Here is a 12,410-nt window from a genome sequence, read left to right on the forward strand (position 1 = left end):
CTGACGAATATTACTCAGCAATTGGAGGAATTTTTTAAAATAAATACTGAGTCTGCATCCCCAATAATTGTATGGGATACTATGAAAGCGTTTGTCCGTGGTATTACACAAAAATACATCTTTCTATAGAATAAAAAAGGAAAAAGTGAAATGGAGACTTTAGTACTTAATTTGCGTAACATTGAGAGACAACATGTGGAGGCAGCTAGGAAAAAGGATCTTATGGCCCAGGATAATATGTTTTCTTTACTAATTGATGCAAGAGTTGCAGTAAAAATGTTTCTAAGAGACAAAATAGCCACCAACTACTGTAAGCATCGCTTAGAAAAATACGAATATGGGGAGCATATAGGACATATTTTAGCATATCAGACAGCAGAGATAAAAGCGAAAACTAAGATCAATTCTATTAGGGGAGCAGATGGGATAACGTACACGGAATCTTCGGATATCTTAGAACAATTTTTGCTGTTTTATCAACAGCTATATTCTTTGACATGGGCCCCTAACCAAGATGAGGTATTAAGGTATATTAATAATAGTGGTCTTCAAGCTGCAGATAGTGAGAAAATTGCTAGTCTGAAAGAAACGGTTCTGACAGAAGAGGTTGAGTCGGCATTATCAACATTACCTACTGGTAAAGCTACTGGTATCGACTCAATACCATTAGAGTTTTAAAAATCCTTCAAAAAGATTTTGCTTGTACCACTCACTAGATTAATACAATTTGTAGCTATTAGTGGAGAGGTGCCGGCATCATGGAATAGGACACAGATTGTGTTTTTCTTAAAAAAAGGGAAAATCATCAACTGAATGTGGATCATGCCGGCCAATTTCTCTTATCAATGCGGACGCCAAGATATTCTCGAAGATCTTGGCAACCCGCTTAGCTCCATTTATGCCAGATTTAGTCTCTGAAAGTCAACACGGATTCATATCAGGGAGGGACACTACTGCTCATGTGAATATGGCTATCAGCGCATTTGATTATGCAGAGCAAAAAAAAATAGATTTCGGTATGATCTTATTAGATGCTGAAAAAGCATTTGATCGGGTAAGATGGGAATTCTTATGGGCTGTGTTATCTAAGATAGGTATTGGTACGCAGTTTCAGTCTTGTGTAAAGGCTTTATATTGCAATCCACAAGCTAATCTCTCTTATATGGGATCTAGATCAGCATCATTTAGGATCTTATGCGGGACCAGACAGGGATGCCCTCTGTCTCCACTGCTATTTGCTTTATACATAGAGCCATTCCTACGTATTTTACAATCTTGCGTACATATTAATCCGCTGGAATCTGGTATCTTCAAACTTAAACTCATGGCAAACGCCGATGATATAGCGGTTTATGCTATTAATCCAAGCGAGGCTGTGATGAGGATTAAGGACGAAGCAGAGAAATATGGCAACGTCTCAGGGTATAAATTGAATGTTAATAAAACCCAAGTGCTTACTACAGCCGGGATTCAAAAATCTATCCCTGGGGCATATTCAATCGTGATTTATCTAGGGGTAAAGATAACAGCTAAAGTTAACCGGATTATAGATATGAATTATGTACTACTTTTACAGGCGATTATTAAGTCACTTAAAATTCGGCATAGACTACCCTTGGGATTGCTTGGCAGATGTAATTTAATTAAGATGAAAATACTTCCTAAATTCTTATATCTGTTTCGTTCAATTCCTTTGAAAATCCCTAACACTTTTTAAAAAAAACTTGAGGGCATCTGTAGCAGCTTTATATGGGGCTATAAAAAACCTAGGAGGGCAATTGATTTACTTAAATTCTCATATGAACAAGGAGGACTAGGCTTCCCGGACTTCAAAGTGTATTATTGGGCATCATTTACTGGTCGCTTTCGTTGCTTGTTGGGTCTGGACCAGTCGGATTCATTATTTAGGCTTACTTTGGGTAATCAGAGGGACATGTTTTTGTATGGAATAAATGATCCAAACTACTTCAATAGAGTTAAGTTTAGGACTGTGAGGGATACTGTTTATATTTGGAGAGATACGTCTTCTAAGTGCAAATTACCAATAATTCATAATAAATTTCCATTGTGGGGGAATCCCTTGCTTCCTGAGATTTTTCAGGATCAGGCTGGTAAATCTTGGGCTAAGTACGGAATCACATGCTTGGGCGAAATTTATAACGAGAAAGAAATTAAATCATTTGAAAACTTGTGTTTAACTTATAATCTACCGACATATTTTTTTAAAAAATATTTGCAAATAAGAGACTACCTGACTACAAGTTTTGTGGCAGGGGAGATTAGGCAGTCTAATGTCTGGGATTGTATATATGGAGGAAAGATTAAATCTCTAATAAGCCTGATGTAAAGAGGTGTGGCTCACTGGTTAGAGGCGGCAGACCCGTAAGCAGAGGACGGCCCGGGACCAGGGTTCGATTCCCGACGCGGCAGGGTCGTGGACCAGGGTCAGCGGGCTTGATAACTCTCGCCTCGGTGCCTACTCCAGTCAGGGACCACACTCGGCAACTCTTGGCATTAGCTTGCCTCATCTTCACAATGGCCCCCCCAGACTGCCGGGGATGCTTGGTCGCACCTTAGAGATACCCATTAGGGACCATCTCTCAGGGTGAGCCAGGATGGGTTCCCCAGCAGTCGAAGCGCGGAGATACTCCTCCGGGAGTCGATTCTAGCGCTATATAAACCCACAATTAAATTAAATTAAATTAAATGTATATACACCTACATGGTTTCAAAGTAGATGCTAATGAAAAATTAGCCGAACGTTGGAGTCAAACTTTGGGTGCAGTGGTCTCACCTAGTATGATCAAACAAGCATTAGGTAATGTAATGGATTCGGTCCATTCTGTTAATTTGCAACTTCAACAATTCCGTACTACCTTTATATTATATTATACGTCGGCTAGAATAGCTAAATGGGCTCAAGGAAATATGGTGGGTGATAAAAAATACTGCCCCAAATGTGGATTATTTGCTGCTAATTTATTACACATGTTTATTTCATGCCCAGCATTGATGGTTTTTTGGCAGAAATTAGAACAGTTACTTCAGTTAAAACTCGGGTTGGATCAACCACTTACTGATCTTGAAATTATGTTGGGTTACAAGGAGAATAACCCAGCAATAGCACGTCTCTTTTCAATCTTGATGGCTTCTTCTAGGTTGGCTATTGCTAGGACATGGATCTCTCCCACACCTCCTTTGGTTGAGGAATGGTGGGCTATAATTAAAGAAATTTATGGTTTAGAGGCTGCCCTGGCAAAAGCAAGGGGAACCCGCTCACTAGTCAAATTAGAAGTGCTATGGCGACCTATGGCTTTTTGATTATATAAATTCATAGTACTTGATCATACATATCTTTGTTTACATGGTCCCTTATGATTACTGTAAGATTGTTATTTCCCTTCTCCTTGCAATATTTAGTTTTTTTTGTTTTTTGACTTTCTTTCTCCTTTTCTTAATTTTTTATATTACCGATGCATATTTTCTTATGTTTTTTTTGCTTTAATGTATTTATGTGTCAATTATGATGATAAAAATAAAAAATTATATAAAAAAAAAAGCAGGACCTCTGTGTCTGTTGCAGGCAGTGTTTCTATGAGTGCCTTACGTAAGAACAGTTCTTCGCCTACATTGGGAGCATATAGTGATCCTATTATAAAAGTTGTCTTCCACAATGTAACCTGAAAAGAGAGTAGTCCGCCTCTTGGATCTTCAGTCTTGGGCCCTATTGTCCCCTTAAAAGATCGTGCCACTAATATAGCAACTCCTGCTGTTTTGGATGGGGCGAAGGAAAAGAATTGTTGTGGGAAGGCTCGTGATCGTAGCCGGTGGCAGTCATGGGATAAGAGGTGAGTCTCTTGAATTGTTAGAATTGAAACGTATTACTGCCATATTACTTGTATTTTACCTGGTATTATGTTAGCATGTATTTAGCTATCTTATAATACATTCTTGCTGGATGCATACGCGATTAACAAGGGCAGATGTTATGTAAGTTAGGTTGACATCTGTGCCACCATTATAGCTCTAGTAGACACCATCTTGTATTATAATCGAAACTGTTACTTGATCATTTACAAGAAATGGTCCGTGGTGAGTTTCGTTTCTTAAATGTTGAATCTTGCTCATTAATGCATGCCTTTCCCTTTGTGTAGAGGCCCTCTCCCACTTGCTTAGTAGGGAGGATAAGCCAGACGACCTTCGGCAGTAGATAGCTTGTATCAGGCTGTGGAATCGAAACTTATGTTCTGTGCCCCCATTGTATTACGACATTTACCAGTGTTTTTCCATAATGGGCGGGTCTTCGTGGGTTCTGCAACATACATAATGTAACTTTATGCTTGTTCGAGTCAGTCCCTCGTCAGCCCTCAAAGGAGGATGGTCAGACTGAACTCCACAGCAGTGTACTTAGTGAATAAACTAGTTTGCTTGCATTTTTCTACTACGTCATCGACCCTTCATTTCTTGGAAGTCTAGAGGAGGTTGAGAGTGACCTGGGTGACCCCAGTTGGGTCACTTCCTTGAGAAGTAACCATATGTCTGCACTGGAGTCGTCAAGATATGATAGTATTGCTGTGCGTTTAATTGGACTGTTCAACCCCTTCACATTTAATGTCAATATTTTCAGGGTGTTGTCTGGCATCAGCTAATAAGTGGGGAAGTATAGCATTTGTGTGGGCCGTAATGAAATCGACCTAGTGGGTGCATGAGTCGAGTGAGGCATAGTGCGTGGACATGGTGATCCTTAGTATAATCTCCATGTGAACAAAAACCCAACAAATATATAAAACTAGGATGAGGAAAGTTTGTAACATAGTTTCGGAAGAAGGCTTCAGTCTTCCAAGTCTATAGAGCGGGAAAGAAAGTGGGGTCCAGAATGTGGCCTGTGGTCCCGCCCCTGCCCCCCCACCCCACAAGCCGTCTGTGCAGTAAGTACTCATCTCTACAGGATTTATGCTATTCATCTGTTCTGGCCAAGGCTTCTGGGATGGAACGGAGAGACACTTGCTGTTCCTTTGCAATTTTGGTTACGTCAGGTCGTTTTTATTTCTGCGGTTGCTGTTCTCATTGCGTCGCTGTTCCAGCAGATGATGCGGACTGTGATTGGTCTTCTTGTTCCGGGTCTATGCTGAGTATCTGGTAAGTTTTGGTGAGTGAGCGAAATTAATAGAGCTTGCCTCCTAAATGGTAGACGATACGGAAGAGGTGGCCCCATCAGTAAGCTATTCCTTTGTCTCGCAGGTGCTGGGTGACTGGTCTGAATTCACAGTGCTTCTGATGTGTGATTGCTGCCAGGTCTTGAAAGAGAATTGAGGTTTCACCACGAAAGCTCAATGGGTGTTTTTCACATGCTTTGCGAAGGATTTCTTCCTTCACAGGGAAGTCATGAAGGCATACCAGAATGTCTGCTGGGGAAGCCCCTGCTGGTCGGGCCTTCCCTACTCGATGTGCACGTTCTAGCTTGATCTTGTGCTCAGGGATTGTTCCCAGAATATATCGGAAAAGGTCACCTACATATGCATGGATGTTGTCTCCCTTGGCCTTGGATGGTATCCCACAGATATGTGTGTTACTACGTCTGGACCTGTTTTCAAGCTCTTAGCATGGGCCTGTAGATCAAGCTGCTGTTCCTGGAGTCTAAGGACTTCTGGTTCGTTGTAGGGAGTACAGTTCCTCTCCATGGCGATCTCCTCGTCCTCGTTCCTCCATGGCTGCTACGCGTTCTCCCAAAAACTCAATGTCTTTTCGGGCTTCTCTAATATCCTGTGAGAGGTCTTTTTTGAGGTTTTGAAGGTCTTCTCTCTATGAGGAAAATAGGGACTCCAAAAAGATTCTGGTGACTGGTTTTCTGGTGCTGACTCGTCCGGATCCCGGGACGTTTCTGGGCGTGTAGTTTGACCCCCTGTTGCTATATTTGGGGGCCCAGTGAGCATGTCTTTGATCGTGCGGGCTTTCTTGTTGCGGGCTGAGGCCATCTTTCAATGTGGTTTTAGTGTTTGTGAGCTGCAGGAGAGCCGTATACTAGATACGCTCGTGTGTATATCCTGTTTCAGTCCTCAGTCGTCATTTCTTGATCTCAGGGCCCCCGTTATCTGTAGTGTCACCTCTTTTACGCTCTTTGGTTGCTAGTGAAATTACAGTCTGTTTACTGCTGCAGGATAGCCTGAGTAAGTATAGGTCATCGTTTGAATGCGTGGATGTGGGGTTATATGGCAGTGGATATAGGCCGTGGTACTTTTGTGGTTCAGTGGGTGCCGCCAGCCACGACTGTCTTTCTTATGTCAGCTTCACCTCTCCCAGCCCTGGGTTTTATGCAGGTCTGGGAGTCCCACCTTCATTCTTACTTTGTTCTTGTTTGCCCCATAAATGCTGAGTCTGACTTGCTGCCCAGACCTCCGGATCCTGTGCAGGCTTCTCAAGGTAAGAATGCCCTTCCTTTGCGAGGCAAGTATCCTCTTGACTCTGGATATTATCTCCTCACTACTCCTCTAGCACTCTATTGCAGCCTATTTGGTGTACTGACTTTATCTTCGGTGTGTCTTCCCATGAGTTATTTCAAGCCTTGATTGGCCTGAGTCGATTAGGGGGATTGTCAGTCTCTTCATGCGGGGCACCATTGAGTTCCCAGGGCTTTCGGTATCTACCCATCTTGCTTCTCCCCGTGGAAACGTAGGGCAGCCCCCACTCCAGGTCATGACAACCGGAGAGGCCTAGACACCCCACAGGTCGCATTATTTCCAGAGTGTTTCAGATCACCTATGTTAGCCCCTTGCTAATGTAAGCCCGAAGAGTGTTGGTCTATGAGTAACTCTATACAAGTCACGAGGCCCGTTCAGGGATCATTCGAACTTGTCTCTTGTGCGTCACGCTGTCTGCATTGACATTGAGTGCTTATTTCCCTACTTATCTCGGGACCCTAGGACCGTCTCTGGAGACCTGGGCTCCTCGGGCCAGAGTCGCCCACGCAGTAGCTACAGGGTGCGTCTCATAGTCTTCTGATGTGGGCCGGACAACCCCCTGCTCTTATGGCTCACCTCAGACCATGTTGGAACTCGGTGACCGTGTCTTTGGACCTGCTACTCCAGGGTGCGATGTTTCCCCCGGTCTTCAAATCACCATCTCAGTTCCTTGTCGTTAAGCGCATCTCCTCCGGGTCGCTGTCGATCCGATGGAGCTCCCGCCGTAGTAAGGCTTGCTTTGTGGGAACCTCTAGGCTCACCCAAGGTCGTCTCCAAAGCTTTCTAGGGGACCGTCTAAGGGAGTTTGGTCCGCTTCTGCTACCTTAGCGGGGAGTGGTTCACGGACCCAGGCCGGATGTCACTCGATCACAGCCTCTGTGTTTCAGCCCGGACCGCTTCGGACGTTGTTTTAACCTCAGCCGAGACGTGCCGAGGGGATCCGGCACCAGGGTCCGATGCGCCGGGGGTTCCGATGCAAAATTCCCACCCTGCAAAGCTTCTCCAAGTGCTTAAAGGCAGCTCGGGTGCAGAAGGGGACAGAGAGATTGGACTGAGACGTCCCACTCTTCTGCCATCTTGGCCACACCCCAAGAGTGTAGTTTTAAAAGAGGGTGAGGGAAGACCAAAGCTGCTGATTCCCTACTGGTGGAATTCCAGCTAGAGGGAATAGCCCTAACATCCCCAGCATTCTAATTGGGCGGTCAGCTATAAAAGATCCTTTAAAATGGGGCTCCACCTCCTCTCCAGTTGACCCACTGTTTCTGGCAAAGGTTTCTGGGAAATTCTGGATTGGAATCAGGGGTCAACTCCCTCTCCAACCTTCAGACATTGCCATCCCTCCCACAGGAGTCGACCTCATCAACCTAGTTCTGAGTTGTTTCACTGAAGCAGTATTTGATCTTAGGTTCTGCTATATCATTATCCTCTACCTGCTGCACGTCACCCCAGTTTTGCTTTTACTAAGTAAAACTGTTGTGGAACACGACCTGCTTTCAGTGGTGGCTCCACCACTAAGGCCAAGAAGCATCGCCTCACTTCTCCGCAGCAGGAAACATAAAATAATAATAACTCGGTTTTATTATCCTTAACACCGTGATGGAACAGCAGTTAAAGGTGGACTTGGACAAATGAAAAGATCTGACGAGTTGATCACATTGAGAAAACATTAGAATCGGGGGTCTAATAGAAGAAATCCTGGACGACAAATAGACTGAATTTTTTTCCCGGAATTTTATATAGCGCAACCTTGACCCGAAGATATCAGAGCACCAGTTGTGTTACATAAGGACACATTTATTTTTGTTAGGCACGGGGAGATTAAGGGGCATATTCTGAAGGAGCTATCACCAAATTTATGACACATTATCACAGCCAAAGTTGCGATAAACTTATCGCCCCAATCACAAGCTGGTGTTAACAGCCCACAGCACCAGTATACCCACGATAGCAGCCGCAAAAAACATCGCCACAGATAACCTCCACAACTATCGCTAATGAGATGCAGAGTAGGTGTTCCTGTGCCAAAAGCCGGGACTACTCCACTTCACAACATTCACAACGACCAGACAGAACTGTGATAAGAATACAAAACAGGCGATAAGGCACGATAGCAGCAGGGAAATAACACCTGCTCTGACCTGGTGCAAAGTCGGACCACAGCCACACCTGAAGAACAACAGATGCACCCGGGCAACTGGACATACAGCCCGAAGGGCCGAAAAGGCAACAACACCCGCCGCCACCACCCCCAGGACCAACCCTCTCCGTCACCCCCCCGACCAAAGGCACGCCACATCAGCTACACCTAAACATGTACAAAATAATCCGCTTGATGTCGCACAGTCACAACTTGTGACATGCATGTGTCATCACAGAAATGAGCATCACACATTCACTTTCAAAGCAACAAATGAAACTTTATTAAAATGAACACTGAAATGAAATGAAGACACATGTCGGCTCCCCTCGGGACATTCCATAGGTCACAGCCTGCAAGACAAAAATCATGATGAGAAGGTGTGTCCTGCGCACATCAAAGGACAGAGAGAGAGCAAAGGAGAGAGTGAGGAAGAGAGGGAGAGAGAGAGATAAGAAGGGAGGGGGAACGAGAGAGAGAGAGAAGAAGAGAGGGGGAGAGAGAGAGAGAGAAGAGAGGGGGAGAGAGAGAGAGAGAAAGAGAGAGAGAAAAGAGGGGGAGAGAGAGAGAGAAGAAGAGAGGGGGAGAGAGAGAGAGAGAAGAAGAGAGGGGGAGAGCGAGAGAGAGAGAAGAAGAGAGGGGGAGAGAGTGAGATAGAGAAAGAAGAAGAGAGGGGGGAGACAGAGAAAAGAAGAGAGGGGGAGAGAGAGTACCGCCCCTGAACACCCAGGCCACACTGCTGACCTGCTGCCACCGGTGTGTCTCCAACCACTTGCCGGTATGTATAGCAGTACGCCAGGTGACACATCTGAGACAGAGCCGTCATCTGAAACAGAGTCCAGATACATGATTGGCACAGTATACACACTTGCACAAGACAACATCGCCTGCCCGCCCATGCACACCCAGGCAGAGGCACCCCAGCCCCTCCCGCCACCCATCGGAGTATGCCTGCCCATGCACACCCAGGACTCACTGCTCACCTTCCGTCACCGGCGTGTAGACAGGAGGTCCCACCACGTGCTGCTGCAAGCCACAAGCCCGGGGCCCACAGACATGGCACCCTCCACACCATGCAGCCACGCACCGCAGGCCACCAGGTCTCACGATTGGTTCTGGGCCTTGATTACTCGATGGCAGAGGACATACCAGTGCACCCGGCATCGTTGCAGGCTGCACTCCCGCTCAGCAAAATGGGTGCCACTAACTCTGTGATCCCGGAAGCGACGCCACGTGGCGGTAGGCCCGCGCTGCCCGCTGGCTCTGGCCTACACTGCGGTCCAGAAGGGCACACAAAACCTGAGCAGTCTGGACCGCCGGGATGGGGCATCATAGCAGGCTGCACACCCGCTCAGCAGCTTAAGATGCCACTAACTCAGTGCACCCAAAGTCACCGTCCCATGGCGGGGTGCCTGTGTCGGCCGCAATGCACTGGGTGCCACTAACACTGTGCAACCCCAGTCATCACCATGTGGTGGTAGGCCCATGACGGCCGCAAGGCCTCGGGTGTCACTAACCCTGTGCGCAACAACACATGGGCCCTTCATGATTGAGAACTGTGGAACGTCCGTCATCCAGTCACCACCGGCAGAGGGGAATGTGAAGTCGTCGGCCCCTTATTTTGGCAGAGTCACATGGCCTGTGACGCCTGTGCCGGATGGGTAAGCTGTGCGCGCGAACCTGCCCTCAGGGAGTGGCTGTGACATGCTGAAAACTAGACCAGTGACCTGCACCCCACCAGTGAGTACGCCTGCGACGGGTAGCAATGAGGGCCCCCCCTCGGAGCGTTAGCGGAGTGGTCTGGCCTGCCGTACGCCAGACCAGCGCAGGGCTTGCAACACTGACTTGTGGGCTCTGGGCGTGATTCAGTCCATGTCCGGACATGGAAGTGACTGATGCATGTGTCCCTGTTGTAGTGTCCACGGGACCCAGTACACAGTATGCAATGTAGCACCCTCTGACTGGCATCCCACAGGATGAGCATCATTGACGCAAGGGAAATCACTGTCCCTACATTCATCCACACGTTCATACATGAATGATGAAAGACATGACACAGCAGTGCGTCACTGGATGTTTATTGCACATCCAGTGCAGTTTTGCAGCTGGAGCAGTACAGGGCAATGACGAGCACACTACACAATATGGGCCCGTGGAGGGCCAGTCGGAGTCCATCCAGGGATGACAAGTACTGCGGAAGAGGAAGGGTACAGTCCGCAGTCTAGTCACCGTGTCATTGGTCAATGAACAGGATATGGCAGTCCATGTCGCTCTCCAAGGTGAGTGCATCGGAGTGTATTGGGGGTCAGTGGAAGGTCATGAGGCCATGTGCGGGACCAAGCAGAAACAGGCCAGGTGGCGGAAATGATTGCTAGTGCCTCCTGTTCACAAACCCATCCACGTCCTCGTCCCCGGCTGTGTGCTCTGCCCCACCTGTGGGTGTTGCAGTACTGGCTGAGACACTGTGTGCCACTGACACATCAGGTGCCAGAGTGGATACGTCTGCCGCACTGTGAGGCAATGGCATTCCGGGGGGCGGAGATGTGGATGGTGTGGGGCCAGCAGCATTCATCAGCGCCACGCCTTGTGGCAGCAATGACATGATTATGACCTGCATGGCATGGTAGATTCCAGCTACATTTTGCTGATGTGCAGCGGTGGCTGCCATCCTTTCCGCCTCCATCCGCACAATGTCCTCCATGAGCCTCCGCATGTGTGCCAGCTCACGGCTGGTATCGCTGGTGCCCCTCTGAGCGGACAGGTGTTCTCTCTGCGTCAGGACTCCAGCGATGTCAGTCAGGGCTCATTAGAGACCATGGAGCAGGTCTAGACAGCCATGAATGGCGTCCAGTTTGGTAGCCATAAGGTCCAACCCCACCCGCACCTGCTCATCCGTCTCCCTCTGGGCCTCCAGTACATGGTGTTGGAAGGCCGTGTGTTGTTCGTGGGGGTCTTTGGAGACTGCCGGGCCGTGGGTGCCTCCTGCTGGGTGGTTTGGGTGGTGGGTGGGGTCTCCTCGATGCAGCTGGTCAGCCCTGATCCTGGAGGTGAGTCTCGGATGATGTTAATGATGTCTAGGAGGGCTTGTGCGTTGATGCTGGGGTTGTCCTCCTCGTCATCAGTGAAGAGTGGCTGGGACTGCTCTGCAGGGGGTGTTGACGGTGGCCCTGCAATGTGAAGGAGAGATGGTGCATTGCAATGTATCCGCATGTATGCAGCCGCTTGGTACATGTTGACATTCAGACAGCTTGGCATTGTACATTGTGACAGTCTACAGATCTGGGCGATGACCCAGAGTCATTGAGGGTGTGCACTGTGCTCTGCTTGATTGTGCATGTGTGTCATCGTGGCTATCTCAACCCATCCCCCCAGCACCTGGTGGTCACTTATCCTGTTGCGGTTGTGTTGTGTCCTGTCGAGCAGTGTCCGGTCCCCTGAATCTGGCCACAGTATCCACACTGATGACTGTCGACACCAGCGCCTCCATGTCATCCAGCACGAGCTGTGGCGCTGGGCCCCCACCTCCAGCCTGCATTGCTGCCTTTTGGTTGGCTGCGAGTTTCTTCTTATGTTATGTTATGTTATGTTATGATATAAAAGGTTTAATAGCGCGCTCAATTACTCGAGAGTATCCTGGCGCGAGCAGTTATCGGAGTACCTGAGAGACGGAGAGTTTGAGTGGATTAGTTAAAGAGAAAAGTTTTAAGTTGTTTCTTGAAAGGGCCGAGCTCCTGAATGCTCCGAATAGCCAAAGGGAGAGAATTCCAAACCAACCGTTTTGACTGAGTTAGACTGACCTCCCAGCCGAGATCTAC

The sequence above is a fragment of the Triturus cristatus genome, chromosome 7 (assembly GCF_964204655.1).
Source record: "Triturus cristatus chromosome 7, aTriCri1.1, whole genome shotgun sequence".
Classification (NCBI taxonomy): domain Eukaryota; kingdom Metazoa; phylum Chordata; class Amphibia; order Caudata; family Salamandridae; genus Triturus; species Triturus cristatus.